The 16,737-nt window shown below is 48.1% G+C and overlaps 1 protein-coding gene across 2 annotated transcripts in view; it reads left to right on the forward strand.

Moving 5' to 3' along the window:
• SLC25A37 (solute carrier family 25 member 37) overlaps positions 1–16,737 on the forward strand; it is a 46,770-nt gene that overhangs the window by 11,766 nt on the left and 18,267 nt on the right. Inside the window, exon 1 of one of the 2 annotated variants that reach the window (XM_055348942.2) lies at positions 2,563–2,679. The exons of the other annotated variant lie outside the window; for it this stretch is intronic. The gene's annotated coding sequence lies outside the window, so the exon portion shown is untranslated. Of the gene's footprint in view, positions 1–2,562; positions 2,680–16,737 lie in introns of those variants that run through there. 2 annotated transcript variants of the gene reach the window in all.

Genomic DNA, 16,737 nt, shown 5'->3' on the forward strand with positions numbered 1-16,737 from the left:
GATGACATATGGTTATTGCCACAGGATATTTTTGGCTGCGTCTGGCTTCTGTCTCTGAAACAAATTGCAGTTGCTGTGACACCTTCTCATTTCAGCAGTGAGTCGAAGTTGCACTCAATATAGTGTTTTGAATTCGGACTAGTCGTGAAGATTCCTTTCCAGATCATAGTATATGTATGTAAGTGACTTACTGGGAAGAGCACTGCATCATAGTTCCGTGGTCCACTAAGGCTGCAGTTTTCTTATCTGAAATAAGGAAGGGTAACGGTGCCCATCCTGCCTCCCCTGGCAGGTCCGCTTATGCATGTAGTGAGAAAATACAGGCAGGCTTGCAGGGAACACCGCTTTAAAAGTATAAAGCTCTGTGCAGGTGCTAGGTCATGGTATTTATTATCACACTGGGATCCTGTGGGAGGGGTAAGGTTAGCTCATTGGAATGGAAAATCCAGGCTCTCATTCCAGCACTAGGACTCAGTGCAGCTGCCTGGCCCTGGGCACTTAACCTCTCTCCTTACAGTGTCTCCCATCTGTTGAGCCAAGACAGGGTGGCTGTCTGCTGCCGCCCATTTGGCTGGCTAATGAGGAAGAGCCAGTGCTGCTCACAGCATGCTCATTTCGTGGTAATGTAGACAGGGGATAGTAGTGGCTGCGTGTAGGAGAAACCAGCAGGGTAGGACCGGATGAGCCCACCTTCAGGGAGGTGTACCCAGGGCTGTTAGTTTGAGGACATCTGTGGGGTTTTATATCCTTACTCTTATTTTCCAAGAAAGTCTGTCCCTTTGAGCACCAGGCAGATGAGTCTGGGGACACTGTGAGGAGGGGTCCCCCAGGAGCAGGAAGGTGACTAATGATCCCGGAAGAATGACTGTGTGTGTTTGCATACGCCTGGGCTCTTCCCCACTTTGGCCTTTCCCGTCACTGTTTTCCTCACTTGCTTAAGAGGAGAAGGAGGTAACGCACACAAGTGCCTTTGTCTCAGGGTCCCCACAGTGCCCATCTTGAGGGTTTTGCGGGCGCCTTGCATTGCCCAGGGCCTGGCTTGAGAAGCAGAACATGGAGAGAGAGGTTGCAGCCTGCAGGAAGCTGGCCAGCCAGACCTGCCGGGCAGCGGGACCCGCGGGCAGTGCCTGTGACTCACAGCACGTCCTTGATGCGCAGTGCTCCCCTCCCCCACTTTCTCTGCCCTCCTGTGGATCACGGGTGTCCTAGGGCTGTTGGGAGCCTAGATTAAAGTTGCTGAGTGGCCGGCTGATGATCAGATCCAGGGAGTCAGACCAGAGGTGGGGACATCTTTTCAAAGGCAAGAAGATGCTGCCAGTGCGTGTATATACATATGAGGGTGGAAGGGGTAAACCCAGGGTGTGTCTTTAACTGAAGAATCAAGAAAGCTGCTTTCCTTAGTCACCCGCCTCTGTGGTTCATTTGCTAAACGTTGGCTTGCGTTAGCCTGATTCACAGTAATGTGGCTCCCTAGGAAGATTCACATGGTATTTGTGAAAATGTAGCTTCATCCCCTGCCCTTCATTGAATGACTGAATTACAGTCAGCACCACATAACGATGTTTCGGTCAACTATGGACTCCATATGTGACGAGACAGTGATCCCATAGATTATAGTGGAGCTGAAAAATTCCTATTACCTAGGGGCATCACAACGCATTGCATTTCGCCCGTGTTTGGGATGATGCTGGTGTAAACCTACTATGCTGCCAGTCATGTAAAAGTATAGCACACACAATTAGTAGGTAATGCTTGCAAATAATAATGAAAGACTCTGCTACTGGTTTATGTATTTACTATGCTATACTTTTTGTCATTACTTTGGAGTGTACTCCTACTTTTTTTTTTTTTTTTGAGACGGAGTTTCACTCTTGTCGTGTAGGCTGGAGCGAAGTGGCGCAATCTCGGCTCACTGCAACCTCCACCTCCTGGGTTCAAGCGATTCTCCTGCCTCAGCCTCCCAGAGTAGCTGAGATTACAGGCATGCACCGCCACGCACGGCTAATTTTGTATTTTTGTTAGAGACAGGGTTTCACCATGTTGGCCAGGCTGGTCACCAACTCCTGACCTCAGGTGACCCGCCCTCCTCAGCCTCCCAGAGTGTTGGGATTACAGGTGTGAGCCACCACCCCGGCCTTTTTTTTTTTTTTTTTTTTTTTTTTTTAAGTTAACTGTAAAACAGCCTCAGGCAGGTCCTTCAGGAGGGATTCCAGAAGAGGGCATTGCGATCACAGGAGGTGCCAGCTGCATTGGGACAAGATGTGGAGGTGGAAGACAGTGATATTCATGATCCTGACCCTCTGTAAGCCTAGGCTAATGTGTATGTTTAAGAAAAAAGTTTAAAAAGTAAAAAAATAAAAAATGTTAAAAGGAAAAGCTTATAGAATAAGGATATAGAGAAAAAATATTTTTTGTACAGCTGTACAGTGTGTTTTATGTTTTAAGCCAAGTGTCATTACAAGAGTCAAAAAGTCAAAAAATTGAAATTTATAAAATAAAAACATTACAGTAAGCTAAATGTAATTAATTAATTTTATTTATTTATTTTTTTTTAGAGACAGGGTCTTGCTTTGTCGCCTAGGCTGGAGTGCAGTGTTGAGATCATAGTTTACTGCAGCCTCGAACTCCTGGGTACAAGGAATCCTCCCTCCTCAGCCTCCTGAGTAGCTGGGATTACAGGTGCGCACCACCACACAGCTAATTTTTAAATTGGTGTAGCGATGGAGTTTCGCAATGTTGGCCAGGTGGTCTCAAGCTCTTGGCCTCAAGCAGTCCTCCTGCCTCTACCTCCCAAAGTGCTAGGATTACAGGTATGAGTCACCATGCCCAACCTTGAAATTTAATTTATTATGGAAGAAAGCAAAAGTTTAAAAAATAAATTTAGTGTAGCCTAAGTGTACAGTGTTTATAAAGTCTACGGTAGTGCACAGGAATGTCCCAGGCCTTCACATTTACTCACCACCACTCACTCAAACTCACCCAGAGCAACTTCCAGTTCTGCAAGCTCCATTCATGGTAAATGCCCTACACAGGTGTACCATTAAAAAAAATCTTTTGGCTGGTTGTAATGGCTCACGCCTGTAATCCCATCTCCTGGCTTCATGCCATTCTCCTGCCCCAGCTTCCCGAGTTGCTGGGACTACAGGCGCCTGCCACCACGCCCAGCTAATTTTTGTATTTTTAGTAGAGATGGGGTTTCACTGTGTTAGCCAGTATGGTCTCGATCTCCAGACCTTGTTGTGATCTGCTTGCCTCGGCCTCCCAAGATGCTGGGATTACAGGCGTGAGCCACTGCGCCCAGCAAAAAACAAACTTTTATGTGGTATTTTCACTGTACTTTTTTTTTTTTTTTTTTGAGATGGAGTTTCACTTTTGTTGCCCAGGCTGGAATGCAGTGGCACAATCTCGGCTCACCGCAACCTCTGCCTACCGGGTTCAAGCAATTCTCCTGCCTCAGCCTCCCGAGTAGCTGGGATTACAGGTGTGTGCCACCACGCCTGGCTAATTTTGTATTTTTAGTAGAGACGGGGTTTCACCATGTTGGCCAGGCTGGTCTCGAACCCCCAACCTCAGGTGATCCACCTGCCCCAGCCTCCCAAAGTGCTGGGATTACAGGTGTGAGTCACTGCGCCCAGCCTTCACTGTACTTTTGGTATATTTAGATTCATTTAGATAACAAATACCATGGTATTCCAGTTGCCTGCAGTATTTAGTACAGTAGCATGCTGTACAGGTTTGTAGCCTAAGAGCAACACACTATAGCGTACAGCCTAGGTGTGCAGTAGCTATCCCCTCTCAGTTTGTGTAAGTACACTCTGTGATGTTCACAGAAGGATGAAGTCACCTAACAATGCATATCTCAGAACATATCCCTGTCATTTGCGATGCGTGACTGTAATTAAGGAATGGGGCATATGGGGTATGACCGTGGGTGCTGGGCAGTAAGGAGACGGAGGCTTGACACAACCCAGGCATTCCCCATGGGAGCCCCTTTGTGGCAGGAAGGACAGATGTCCAATGAATCATTCCTTTCAGGAGTGATGAGCTCAGTCTTCAGGGATCCTGCACCTCATGGGGAGGAGTTGGGAAAGGCCCCCCGAGGAAGGAATATCTCAGTATCTCTATCTAGACCTGAAGGAGATGTGGATGTTACAACTAAACTGTATGATTCTCTGTGTCCCTGAGAACATCACGGCCTATTTCCAAGGTGCCTGGCCATCCCCAGGGTGTCTGCATGCCGCTGACACTCTAATCTGGGGTTCTGCTCTGAGCTGAGAAGATGTCTGTGGTTTGGGGTCATCAGGTGGCAGCTCTTCTCCTCTCTGTTCTGAAATCTTAATTCCCTGTTTGACTGCCTGGTGGCTTTCAGAGAAGCCCAGCCTCCTCCCAGGTGGGAACTTTCACTGTCGAACCAAGGACCCGAGGAGGGTGGAAACAGGAGGAAGGAAGGCTAAGCGGTCGCATCAGAGGCATTTCTGCTCATCGTTGGCTCATAATAGGTGGCAGTAGTGGCTGGTGGAGCAGTGGCCAGGTAAGTTGCTAAAAATAAAACATGCTCATGTGACGTGTGCAGGTTTAGGGTTTGCCTGAGTGAGCTTTCCTGGTCCAGGTCACAACTTGTAGGGCAAAGAGAGACTTGAGGATGGTGTAGGCGACAACTGTGCCTTCCAAAGGTCAGAGATGGACCTGGGATCTTGTAGTACCAGGGCCTGCTCTGGAGGCTCAGATTCGTGTGTCACTTCTTGTCTCTTTTGAAAGGTAACTGGAGAGCTGGACACTTTCCTGTCCTCTCTCTTTCCTTGTAGCCTTCCTCTCTCAGAGATGGCCTGCTATCAAATGCCAAGGGCACAGTCAGCTGGGCTTGGTAAAGGGCCTGAGATGAGAGCTTGGGGACTTTCCCGCTGGAGTCCATGATAGTCCAGGGTGTAGACAGAAGCTCTTGGATCTCGCAGTTTTGGAAACTGAGTCCTGTTTCTCCAACAGGCCAGTGCGGTGACAGGGGCACAGACCTGCTATCCTCTCTATTTGTGTGTCCACCGATTCCCTGGTACAGGGGGTCTTTGTTACAAAATCTCTTTGCTGGGTGCTTTGAAGGAGCACGTGTGTGGGCCTTTTTCAGGGTGGTTAGACAATGCCAAGCTGTCACTCAGAAGAAATGGTCAGGATAGAAGCATAGAAAATGCCCTGTGGAAATGTAGATGAGTGTTCTGGCTCACACCTGTAATCCCAGCTACTCAGGAGGCTGAGGCAGGGGGATTGCTGGCGGACAGCAGTTCGAGACCAGCCTTGGCAACGGAGCAAGACCCTAACTCTAAAAATAAAAATAAAAAAATAGGCCGGGCGCGGTGGCTCACGCCTGTAATTCCAGCACTTTGTGAGGCCAAGACGGGCGGATCACGAGGTCAGAAGTTTGAGACCAGCCTGGCCAACATGGTGAAACCCCGTCTCTACTAAAAATACAAAAATTAGCTGGGTGTGGTAGCAGATGCCTATAATCTCAGCTACTTGAGAGGCTGAGGCGGGAGAATCACTTGAACCCGGGAGGCAGAGGTTGCATTGAGCTGAGATCGTGCCATTGCACTCCAGGCCGGGCAACAAGAGCAAGACTCTGTCTCAAGAAAAAAAAAAAAAAAAATTGGTTTTGTGTGGTGGTGCACACCTGTAGTCCCAGCTACTCAGGAGGCTGAGGTGGGAAGATTGCTTGAGCCCAGGAGTTTGAGGTTGCAGTGAGCCGTGATCATGCTACTGCACTCTAGCCTGGGTGACAGAGCAAGATCCTGTCTCTAAAAATATTAAAATAAATAAATAAAAGAACAGAAAATGCCCTGTGTGGGGAGAAGGGTTATCTGTGAAAGGAGTTAGAAACCTCAAGTGTATGTAAGTAAGACTGGAGATCTCTCTGTTAATGAAATTTTGCTTAAAAATTTTTTTTTCTTGAACCTTGGCTTCTCAGGCAATAACTGAATTTTATATATATACCTATATATATATACCTATATATATATATATACCTATATATAGGTATATATATAGGTATATATATGTGTATATATATGTTGTGTATATATATGTGTGTGTATATATATATGTGTGTGTGTGTATATATATATATTTGGGCCAGGAAGGGTGAAGTGTTAAATTGCCTTACTTAGAAAATTAAGGTAGATTTGTATTTAGCCCTTAGAGCTTCAAAAATATCAGCTCAGAAATGACTTTTAATTGTGCAGGTGATAAAATCACAAGAAAAAAATTCATCTACAAGTTGGAATGACTCTTAGCTACTTATTTGTTTTTAAGTTTTTTTTCAAATTTTGGAAGGAAGTAGAGAAGGAGTTAGAACTGTAATTTACTATTATGGGGGTTGGGGTGCAGTGCGTATTAGTACAATGTTAGGTGGTGGCAGGTTCCATTTATCCTTGGAATTAGCACTGCTCCCCCCACAGGCTTCTGGGAGTTGGGAGCGGGCTGGTTGGTGACGCTTTGCCTGGCCTTGGATAAGAACTCTTGTTTTCAAATTCCCTTGAGGTCTCTTCCAAGAATCTTTTGCATTTTTTCTGATAAATCAATCATAAGGAAGTTTCTGAAATTCTCTTTCAGACCCTACAACCCACAAGTTACTGCAAAGCTGGGCTTCTACCAGAAGTGAGTGATTTGAAATTGAAAACAGATTTCGGATCTCACCTGACTAGCTCGAGTGTAAGGGAGGGACTGGGAGAGCCACGGAGAACATTTGTCAATCCAGAACCGGCCATTCATGGTGTTGCTTGACTGGAGGGCAGGGAAGGAAAGGACTAGAAGCAAGGCGAAAGCAGATCTTTCTGTAGATACACACATGTAAGGCTTGGATTTGCATTTTAGGGTGAATTGTAATTAGCTTGAGATGACCAGGGGCCCACCAATCAAGCGACTCTGGGAAAAACACTTGTCTACATCTTAAGTTTCTTTGTCTATAAAATGTCAAGATTGAACTAACACTACATGATTCTCTCGGGAACTCACCAGTTCTAAAATTTCCACTCCTTCTTTTCACAGGGCAGTATAACTTTAACTCCCTGTTTCAACTTTGAGTGTAAAATACAGGCTCACAAGCACTTTTGCTTTGCAGCGGAAGCTAGGAAGACCCTGCTGTGGAATTTTGCAGAGGGGCTGAGCAGTGGTGGGAAGGACCAGCGGCCCATGTACCATGTCGGGCCCCTGCATTCCAAGGTGTCTGCCTAGAAATAAATGATAGTTTATTTAACATACTTGAAACTTCCAACGACAACACTTCAAGACTGCAAATCATCCATCCGGGCAATTACAGAAATGCTGAATGGCCACAGCCCCGCCCTGGAATCAAGGGGAGAAGTGTGGCAGATGCTTCTGGAAGGCTCTGTTTACAGCTCTCTGACTCCTTCCTGCCAGAACCTTTCACAAGTTCACTACCAGGAAGCTGAGTCATCCAGGGGTCAGCCGGCATGGCCAAGGTCACCCCGCACTGCCAGCAGCACAGATGGGGTTAGCCCATCATTCCAGAGGAGCGTCCGTGGGAATGATGGGGTTGGGGAGCTGGGGAGCCTCCCTGCAGCATCTCCCCGCCATGGTGTTTCGCATTTCCTGTAGATTTCGCAGTGAGAAACGGTCTCCTCTTATATTCGCTTCATTTCTTCTCTCTTTCTTTCTTTCTTTTTTTTGAAATGGAGTCTGTCTCTGTCACCAGGCTGGACTGCAGTGGCGCGATCTCGGTTCACTGCAACCTCTGCCTCCCGGGTTCAAGCGATTCTCCTGCTTCAGCCTCCTGAGTAGCTGGGACTACAGACATGTGCCACCACGCCCAGCTAATTTTTTGTATTCTCAGTAGAGATGGGATTTCACCATGTTGGTCGGGGTGGTCTCGATCTCCTGACCTTGTGATTCATCCGCCTTGGCCTCCCAAAGTGCTGGGATTACAGGCGTGAGCCACCATGTCCGGCCTTTTTTTTTTTTTTCAGACTTGTTGCCCCCACTGGATGGAGTGCAGTGGCACAATGTCGGCTCACTGTAACCTCCACCTCCTGGGTTCAAGCGATGCTACTGCCTCAGCCTCCCAAGTAGCTGGGATTACAGGCATACACCACCACACCAGGCTGATTTTATAGTTTTAGTAGAGACTGGGTTTCTCCATGTTGGTCAGGCTGGTCTCAAATTCCCGACCTCAGGTGATCTGCCTGCCTCAGCCTCCTAAAGTGCTGGGATTACAGGCATGAGTCACTGCGCCTGGCCAAAGGCAAAAGATGAGGACCATATAGATGGAAACACAGCATTAAGGGTAAAACACCCTCCCTCTGCTCTGCCTGGTGTTCAGGGCCCAGCATGGGCTGTATGTCCTACACTTCGTTTCAGGCTCATCTTCAGGTGACACCAGCCTTCTCGGAGCCTCTGTCCACATCCCACCTGTCACTACCTCTGCCCTAACTTCACCTTCAGTGGTCACTGCCAGGACCCCTCCCCAAATCTAAATGAGGTCCCCCTGCGTTTGCCCTCATTGCACCTTCTACTTTTGCTTCATGGCATTTAGAGTTTGGAATTTTTTATCGATAGGATTTTTAGTACTTTTTCTCTCCTCTACTAGACTATAAACTCCTTGAAGGCAAAGACGACACCTGCTCCCTCAGTTCCAGCAGCCCCTAACACTGCGCTGACATTTAGGTAGTAGCAGCGTTTTCTTGCAGAACGATCCTGTAGTTTTACCAGCTGAAACTTCTGTGGTCTGGGGAGTCACTCATCTCTGGTCCCTGCCTCCTCCTCTTGCTTTTGGAAACCCTTCTGGCCAGACGGCTTTGGTTTAAATTATATGCAGGAGCTCTTGGTTTCCAGGGAGAGGGTTTTAGCGTAAAAATCTCACTCATGATGGAAGGTTCCTGCTATTACCTTTTGCATCCAATACGACTTAAATTGACTCCTCCAAAAGCTTCGGAAGTAATTTGTACCTATTGTCTAGCATAAATTCAGCAAGTGGGTCCCGGAGGCTGAAAGTCGAGTCTTGCGGTTGTTTCCTCTGGTGTTTCTCTCCCTGAGACCCTTAGAACGGCAAGCCTGGTGCGTCTGGTGTCCTGTCATCTTTCTCTGCGATTGTCATCAGTGTGAAAGGTGAAAGGTGTGTGGAGAAAGAACATCCCTTCGAGCTGTGGCTTAGAGCTGTCACTTGGTACCACGTGGTAAGTCACTATCAAGTTAGTAGCCTTTGTGGGAAATCTGGCTTTGGTAGGATCTGGGAAATTTGGACCCCTCATTTGCCCCCTGGCATCTCTAAATTCTGGAGCCCAGCTTTGATGGGGCTTACATCCCCAGCTGTTAACCTGTGGGGTGGGCCCCAGACTGTGGCCAGGTGCATTGCGCTAGGGGAGACAGATCCACAGCAGGCAGAATTTGAGGAGGACTTAAAATACCTGCTTTGGGAGGCCGAGGCGGGCAGATCACCTGAGGTCGGGAGTTCGAGACCAGCCTGACCAACATGGAGAAACCCTGTCTCTACTAAAAATACAAAATTAGTTGGGTGCGGTGGCGCATGACTGTAATCCCAGCTACTTGGGAGGCTGAGGCAGGAGAATCGCTTGAACCCGGGAGGTGGAGGTTGTGGTGAGCCGAGATCAAGCCACTGCACTCCAGCCTGGGCAACAAGAGCGAAATTCCGTTTCAAAAAAAAAAAAACAAAAAAACACAAAAAAACAAAAACCCGCTTTGTTACCTGCCTGTGGGTGGAATTGAGTTCATCTCTGAATCCGTGGTAGTCATTTATTGAGCACGTGTTTTAGTGAGCATGGCATGGCGCTGGCTCCGAGATCACAGTGCTGCCGCCCTCCTTCACGTTTCTCTGACCTTTCATGGGAGTCACATGCAGACGCATCACTTGGTATAATTATACGTGGAGGAATGAGCAAGAGGAGGCTGGCGACGGGGCTGCTTTAAAAATCCTTTCTTATGCGGATAATAGGCTAATAGCGGGGTGTGCTTTAGAAGGTGTGGCCTCCACCAAGGGCGTGGGAACTGCATTTGTAGAAGCTGGGAGGACCACACCTGGCTTGGGAGACAGCCTGGGTTTCTGAGGTGCCTGGCTCCCTGGCCTGTCCAGTGTGGACAGCTTACGCGCAGCTAGGTGAAATGATTGTGCAGTTGCTGAGGGATTGGGTGGTAGAGCTGGACAGAATTTAGGTCTTCTAACTTGGAACAGGGCTGTGTCCATCTTACCTAGGTGTACAGTTTGGGGAGCACTGCTGTTTGGTCTAGTGAGACACACTTGGTGTAAATATCTGTGCCTTGTAGTACCCAGATTCCAAGGGACCAATGAGCATGCCCGCACCCATGGGCTGGGGGGAGCCCAGGTCCTCCAGGCCTGCTGTGGAGCATGGGCTTCTTGGTGCCCAGTCCTATAGCTGAACTTGGGCGGCCTCTGGCTGTTGCCCCCAGGGCTGGTCTCCCTATAGTTCAGAGGCGAGCCAGCTCTCAGCAGCAGGGAGGGCCTTTTCCATAGTATGAACTTGGCCACACCAGACCAGTCAGCAGTGTCGGGAATCTTGGCCCTCAAGGTCCCTGCCTAGCCCTGGCCTGGACTTCAGCACTGGTCAAAGGTCCCCAGAGCTGCCCTTGGCTCTGAGCAGGTGAGTGAACTTCCCAGAGCACTTTTGTCTGGGCCTCTGTGCCAGTGTAAACTGATAATAGTGATTTCCCTCCCCCACCTCTCTGCCAGCTATCTAAGTTTTCTTTGTTACATAATCAGGATTAATTTAAGCAGCCTAGGCCATCCTTTTAGAAATGGTTAGTGAAGAAAGGTGAATGGGGAGGGGTCAGAGTCCCTTGGGGGCCACCATGTGCGAGTCCCTTTGCTCTTTGGGGCCTTGGTTTCCCTTCTGTGAGTTGGGGCAGCTGAAGGGAAGGGCTGCTCAGGTGGTCCTGCCATATCCTAGTGTTGTGTGTAGTGAGTACAGGTGAGAGTGCTCCCAACCAGGGCAGATCCTGCTGCTAGGCAGTGAGTCAGGAAGGAATTGGTAAAAATGACATCATTGCTAAGAATGACGTCTTTTTTGCTGTTTATCCAAAGGAAAAAAAGAAGCAGAAATAAAAGCAGCAGGCAGCTGTCCACCAGACCCCATGCAAAGGGCTTTTCCTTGAATTCTCACAGAGACTTTAGGCAGTAGGTGCCATTAGGAGCCCCACTTACAGATAAGAAAACGGGGGCAGAGAACTGAAGTGAGTCGCCCAAGGACACACATTGAGGAGGAAGCCACAGAGCTAGGATTTAGATACAGAGGGGTCTCCAAGCCTGTCCTTCCAGCTTTGAGGTCCTGGGCCTATATATTCCATCAGAAACTGAAAGGTGTGTTGGGGGGGACCTAGGGTCAGGATGGGGTTTTATTTCTGTCCCTTGCTTGTGATGGTGCAGGGACTGTGACCTGGAGTTCCCAACACCAGTGCCCTGTGGCTGGTAGCCTCCTTCTGGGACTCCAGGATCTATTGTTTGATTTAGCCATTTTCTTCTGTAGTCCGATGGGAGGGATTCAATTCAAACCTGCAATACTGTTCTTTGGGCCATACAGGCCATTTATCAGCAAGTAGAGAAAAACACCCACACCTTCTAGCAAGATTAAGCTAGTTCTGTGGTTCTTAATGATAATTTAAGCCATTTTGATTAACCTAGGTGGTGGTTTTCTCCCTACCAGGTAGGGAATATACTGGAGCCTTTCTAAAAATAGTTCCGGTGAAGATAAACATTTATTGAGTACCACTAGGTGAATCCAAGGATTTCTCGTTCATCTCAGGAAGCATGGTTAGGGGATTTTACAGACGAGGGAACTGAAGTTCAGAGAAGTTAAGTTACTTATCCAAGTTCGTATAGCTGAAAAATAGAATAGGATTTCGACCTTGTGGTAGGTGGGAACCGGGGTTGTCTTTGTGCTCTCAGGCATGTGGCTGGCCTGGGGTAGAAGCTCTCTATATAATGGTTGAGTGACTGGATGAGCTTCAAAGCTGGTCCCTCTGGCTTTTCCTGCTACCCCAGGCCACGTGCCCAGAAGGAACGCTGTCTTACCTGGGAGGTCTTTATTGAATGTTTGACGCCCTTCCCATCCTATCCCAACCCCTTCCCCATGGCACCTAGTTTCCCCAACCAGAATGTACGTTACTTATGGGCAGAGATGGTCTTTGAGCATTGGGTGGGTGGTTGAACTCAGTTTCTTTGAGATTCTGTGATTGGGATTTTCAGCAAAATATGGTAGCAAGTTGGTCAGAGGGGCGAGTCTGGCAGTGGGGGAGCCCGGGCAAGTCTAACTGTTTGCTCACTGGCAGAACAAAGTTGGGGAGGTTGGAGGGGTAGGGGAACTGAAAACAAAAGAAAGCTCACAGGGAGCCCCATCGTGCAAAACCGATGATGGCAGAGCTGCCGGGCTGCAGCGTGGAGCGGGGCGGGAGCCTTGTGTGGAGTCTGTGAACATACTCTAGGTGCCTGGATACTCCTCTTATCTCCCCACACATGGGTTGATGTGCATGTACGGTGCTTTGACGTGGACTCTTGTGTTAAATTTGTTGTTCTGCGCAGCTTTGTGACGCTTCAGTGAGTGTGTCTATATACAAAAGGAAAACAATTTTGGCTGGGTGCAGTGGCTCGCGCCTGTAATTCCAGCACTTTGGGAGGCCGAGGTGGGTGGATCACCTGAGGTCAGGAGTTTGAGACCAGCCTGGACAACATGGTGAAACCCAGTCTCTACCAAAAAACACAAAAATTAGCCATGTGTGGTAGCATGCGCCTGTAATCCCAGCTACTCAGGAGGCTGAGGCAGGAGATGGCTTGAACCCGGGGGCTGGAAGTTGCAGTGAGCCAAGTTCATGCCATTGCACTCCAGCCTGGGCAACAGAGTGAGACTCCGTCTCAAAAAAGAAAAAAACAAAAAACAAAAAAAAACAAACAATTTTGAGGATGAGGCATTTCTTCCTTACTTATGAGTGGGATGTTTATGGGCCGGTGACATTGACAAGGCTGGCAGAGTCAAGGGGAGGCCCTGGGTAGTCTAGCTTACTAGCAGTGAATTCAATTCTCTCTTGAGAGCACCGTGACTGTTGGAATATTTCAGCCTTAGCCTTTGAATACTGACGGAGTGCCAGGCTTTCGTCTGTCAAGATGCCCCTCTGTGACCTCAGCTGGTTAATGTCTCAAGCGCTTCTTTAGGAGACAGAATGGGTTTGTATTGAACCAACCACTATTGCCCAGTCTCGTGATGACCAGGGTTGTGGAACAGATAAGTTGTGTGACCTCCACGGGTCAGGGCTGTTGACTTTGCCTGTAAGTTACACTCTTGCAGCTGGGCATAGACACAGCCCTCAGGGGTTTTGTGGACATTAACAAGTAAGGATTTAGGTGACTCTGACATAGGGTCTTCCCCAAGGTCAGGCACAGAGGAGGTGGCATCCATGGGACTTAGCATGTTGTAGAAACAGAGCATATTGGGACAAAAGGGAAGTTGAAGATCACCTGGGATCCTTTAGCGTCCATCCCTTTGTGAGAGATAGGATAGCCTAGTGGTCAACAGCATGACTCTGGCCGACTGCCTGGCTTCTTTCTAGTCTTCCTTCTGTACTTTGTGACCTTGAGGCAAGTCATTTGTTCTCTGTGCCTCAGTTATCCCCATTTGTAGAATGGGGATAACTGGTTGCTAATATTGCTGCTTTTATTGTTATAATTATTTTGTAAATAGAAGGGTTGAAGGTTCAGGGAAGCAAGTTGATTGACCTGAGGCCATACAATGTATCAGTGCCAGATGCAGGATGAGAAAGAACTGTGACTCAGGCCCTGTCCCTCTTACCAGGGCAGGGCAGGGCAGGGAAGCTGGGCAGGAGAGACTGGCAGCTCAGTTCCCCCTCCAGTCCAGGGTAGTCCCTTCCCTTTCTGTCTCGCAGTGAGGTCACCAGTTGCACTCATGAAATCTTAGTCCTGTTATCTGGCATCTTTGGAATTTGCCCCACCTGTAGGGCAGAGATAACTTAATCCTTTTTGGTGGGCCACATATGGGATATTCTGGGTGTGTTCTGGGTACACTGGGCATGGGCCAGGCACAGACCCTTCCATCCATTGGAGGCTTTTCTAGAGAAGGGGTGGAGACCAGATTGGGTTCCTAGGGTCGGGGGATGTGGGAATGGCACCCTCTGAACTACAGGCAAGGCTGGGAGCTGCTGCCAGTGGGCGGAGAGGGAAATCTAACTGGTATGTGATGTTAGTGGTGGCCTGGCAAGCAGCTGTAGCTTTGGAGAGAGCGACCAGCCTGTCCAGGGGCCTGGTAGGGAAGGCTTCTGTTGCACGGCCTGTTGCTTTCTCTCAGATATTGGAGAGCCCATCTGTCTTGCTTACTGCATGGCTTTTCATAGCTCCCATCATATTGCTGTTGGGTGCGATTCATAGCCATGGAAGACACCTGATCATAAAGTAAATTCCACACACTCCAGCAAGGTATTCAGGGCCTTGCATGGTCTAGCCCCACCCTACCTTTCTTCCAGCAAACAATAATTGATCATCTAAGGTGGCAGCTTCTCTCCTAAGTCTGAGGCTGCTTCTCTACCCTCACCTGACTGCTGTCTTCTCTGCACTCCAGACCCTCCGGCCACAGGTCCTCATTCCCCAGATGCACCAGCATGTTCACATCCTCCTGCAGTGGGAATTGTTTTCTTCATCTCCATGCCAAATTTGTCTTTTTCTTTCCCAGTCAAAGTAACATATGTACATAGTCACAAAATGAAATAGTGTAGAAGAGATTGTAGTGACAGCTCTAATTCTTACAGCTTGACATACTCTTCCTTTTTCTAGGTGGCTGTTCACATGGCTTCCTTCCAGCCACCTTCTCCAGGTTGGATGTGATCTGGACTCTGGATCTCTACCCTATAGCACGTCCTGCTGTGACCTATTCCAAGGAGAAGGGGGGTTTGGTGCTGGGGCTTCTCTCCTAGGAGGCTGAGGAACTTGGTTATTGCTATCTTAGCAGAATTGTTATTTTCTACCAAATGTGCAATGAAAACTCTTCACTGAGTCTTTTGCCCCTAGCAATAGCAGTGCCTCCTGAAGCCCCAGTAGACCCTGAAGGTTTCAGGACTGTGTCTGGAGAGCATCAGTGACAGGTGGCAGGAATCCTCTGTGGTCCACTTCAGAGGCGGCAGATGACCAGGAGGTCAGACTGTGGCTGGTGTTTTCAGAAGGACAAACGTGACCCTTCAGAAAACTGGGACCATTCGGGGACATCGGTGGAAAGACAGAGGAGCCTTTATGGTTTGTTCTCACACATATGAACCCACTTTCTCCCCCCTCCAACATCAGGGTGACCTGAACGCTGAAGGAAGTCTAGGTCTTCCTGTAGGTGAGGCAGGGAAAGCCACGTAGACCTGATTTAGTTGAAGTGTTTTCCACCAGGTCTCAACTCTTCATTTTGTCTTGGTATAGCTTTTCTGGCTGACTTTCTAGCAAGCTGGTTGGGCTCTTTGCTTGTTCCAAAATGGTAGTTTTCACCAGAGACTTTTCAGATGAGCAGGAAGCTTTTTTCAGAATGTATGTTCTTCTAACTCTGCTTGAGTCCCCCGCCATGTATTCTGATAGGCATTTGTTTTCCCACCCCATCCCCCCCTTTTTTGAAGTGGGGGCAATGACTACTTTTAGGGGAATCATTTTTCTGTTGCTGGTTTCAAAACATTAAGAGCACCAATTTTTTTTTTTTTTTTGCAACAGAGTCTTTCTCTCTCAGGCTGAAGTGCGGTGACATGACCATAGCTCACTGCAGCCTCAGTCTCCTGGGCTCAAGTGATCCTCTCACCTTAGCCTCCCAAGTAGCTAAGACTACTGGCACCCACCATGCCTGGCTAATTTTTTTAAAAAATTATTTTCTGAAGAGATGGGGTCTTGCTATGTTGTCCAGACTGGGCTTGAATTCCTGGCAGCAAGTGATCCACCTGCCTTGGCCTTCCAAAGTGCTGGGATTACAGGTGTGAGCCACTGCACCCAGCTCAAATTTTCCTTTTCATTAAAAACATACATATATGTATATGTATGTATATACATATGTATATATGCATGTGTATATATATGTGTGTATATGTATATATGTGTATATATATGTGTGTGTGTGTGTGTATATGTATTATATGTATATTCTCTTTGTGTATTTATTTTTGCCAGTTTGGGAGATGTTAGAAAAAGACATGATTTGGAATCTTCAACTTAGGGATAAAGTTAGTTGTACTCTGAGAGCTGCAGTTAAAGGATTATTTGTGCTGCTCTGCTCTTGCCTGCGATGTGTGGGAATGATGCTGAGTGATGTCCTCCTGCTTATTTTGCATGATTTTTTTTTTTTTTTTTTGAGACAGATTCTCGCTCTGTCACCCAGGCTGGAGTGCCATGGTGCGATCTTGGCTCACTGCAACCTCCACCTCCTGAGTTCAAGTGACTCTCCTGCCTCAGCCTCCTGAGTAGCTGGGATTACAGGCGTGTGCCACTACACCTGGCTAATTTTTATATTTTTAGTAGAGATGGGATTTTGCCATGTTGGCCAGGCTGGTCTCGAACTCCTGACCTCAGGTAATCTGCCCGCCTCGGCCTCCCAAAGTGCTGGGATTACAGGTGTGAGCCACCACACTTGGCCAATTTTGCATGATTTTTACATGGCTTTTCAAAGGGCCAGGGTGGGACTATCCAAAGCCCTGTTAAGAGTCCCTCTTCTGTCAAGGAGCCTAGGAAGGGAGCAGGTTTGAGTG

The sequence above is a fragment of the Gorilla gorilla genome, chromosome 7 (assembly GCF_029281585.2).
Source record: "Gorilla gorilla gorilla isolate KB3781 chromosome 7, NHGRI_mGorGor1-v2.1_pri, whole genome shotgun sequence".
In the NCBI taxonomy this organism is placed as follows: Eukaryota; Metazoa; Chordata; class Mammalia; order Primates; family Hominidae; genus Gorilla; species Gorilla gorilla.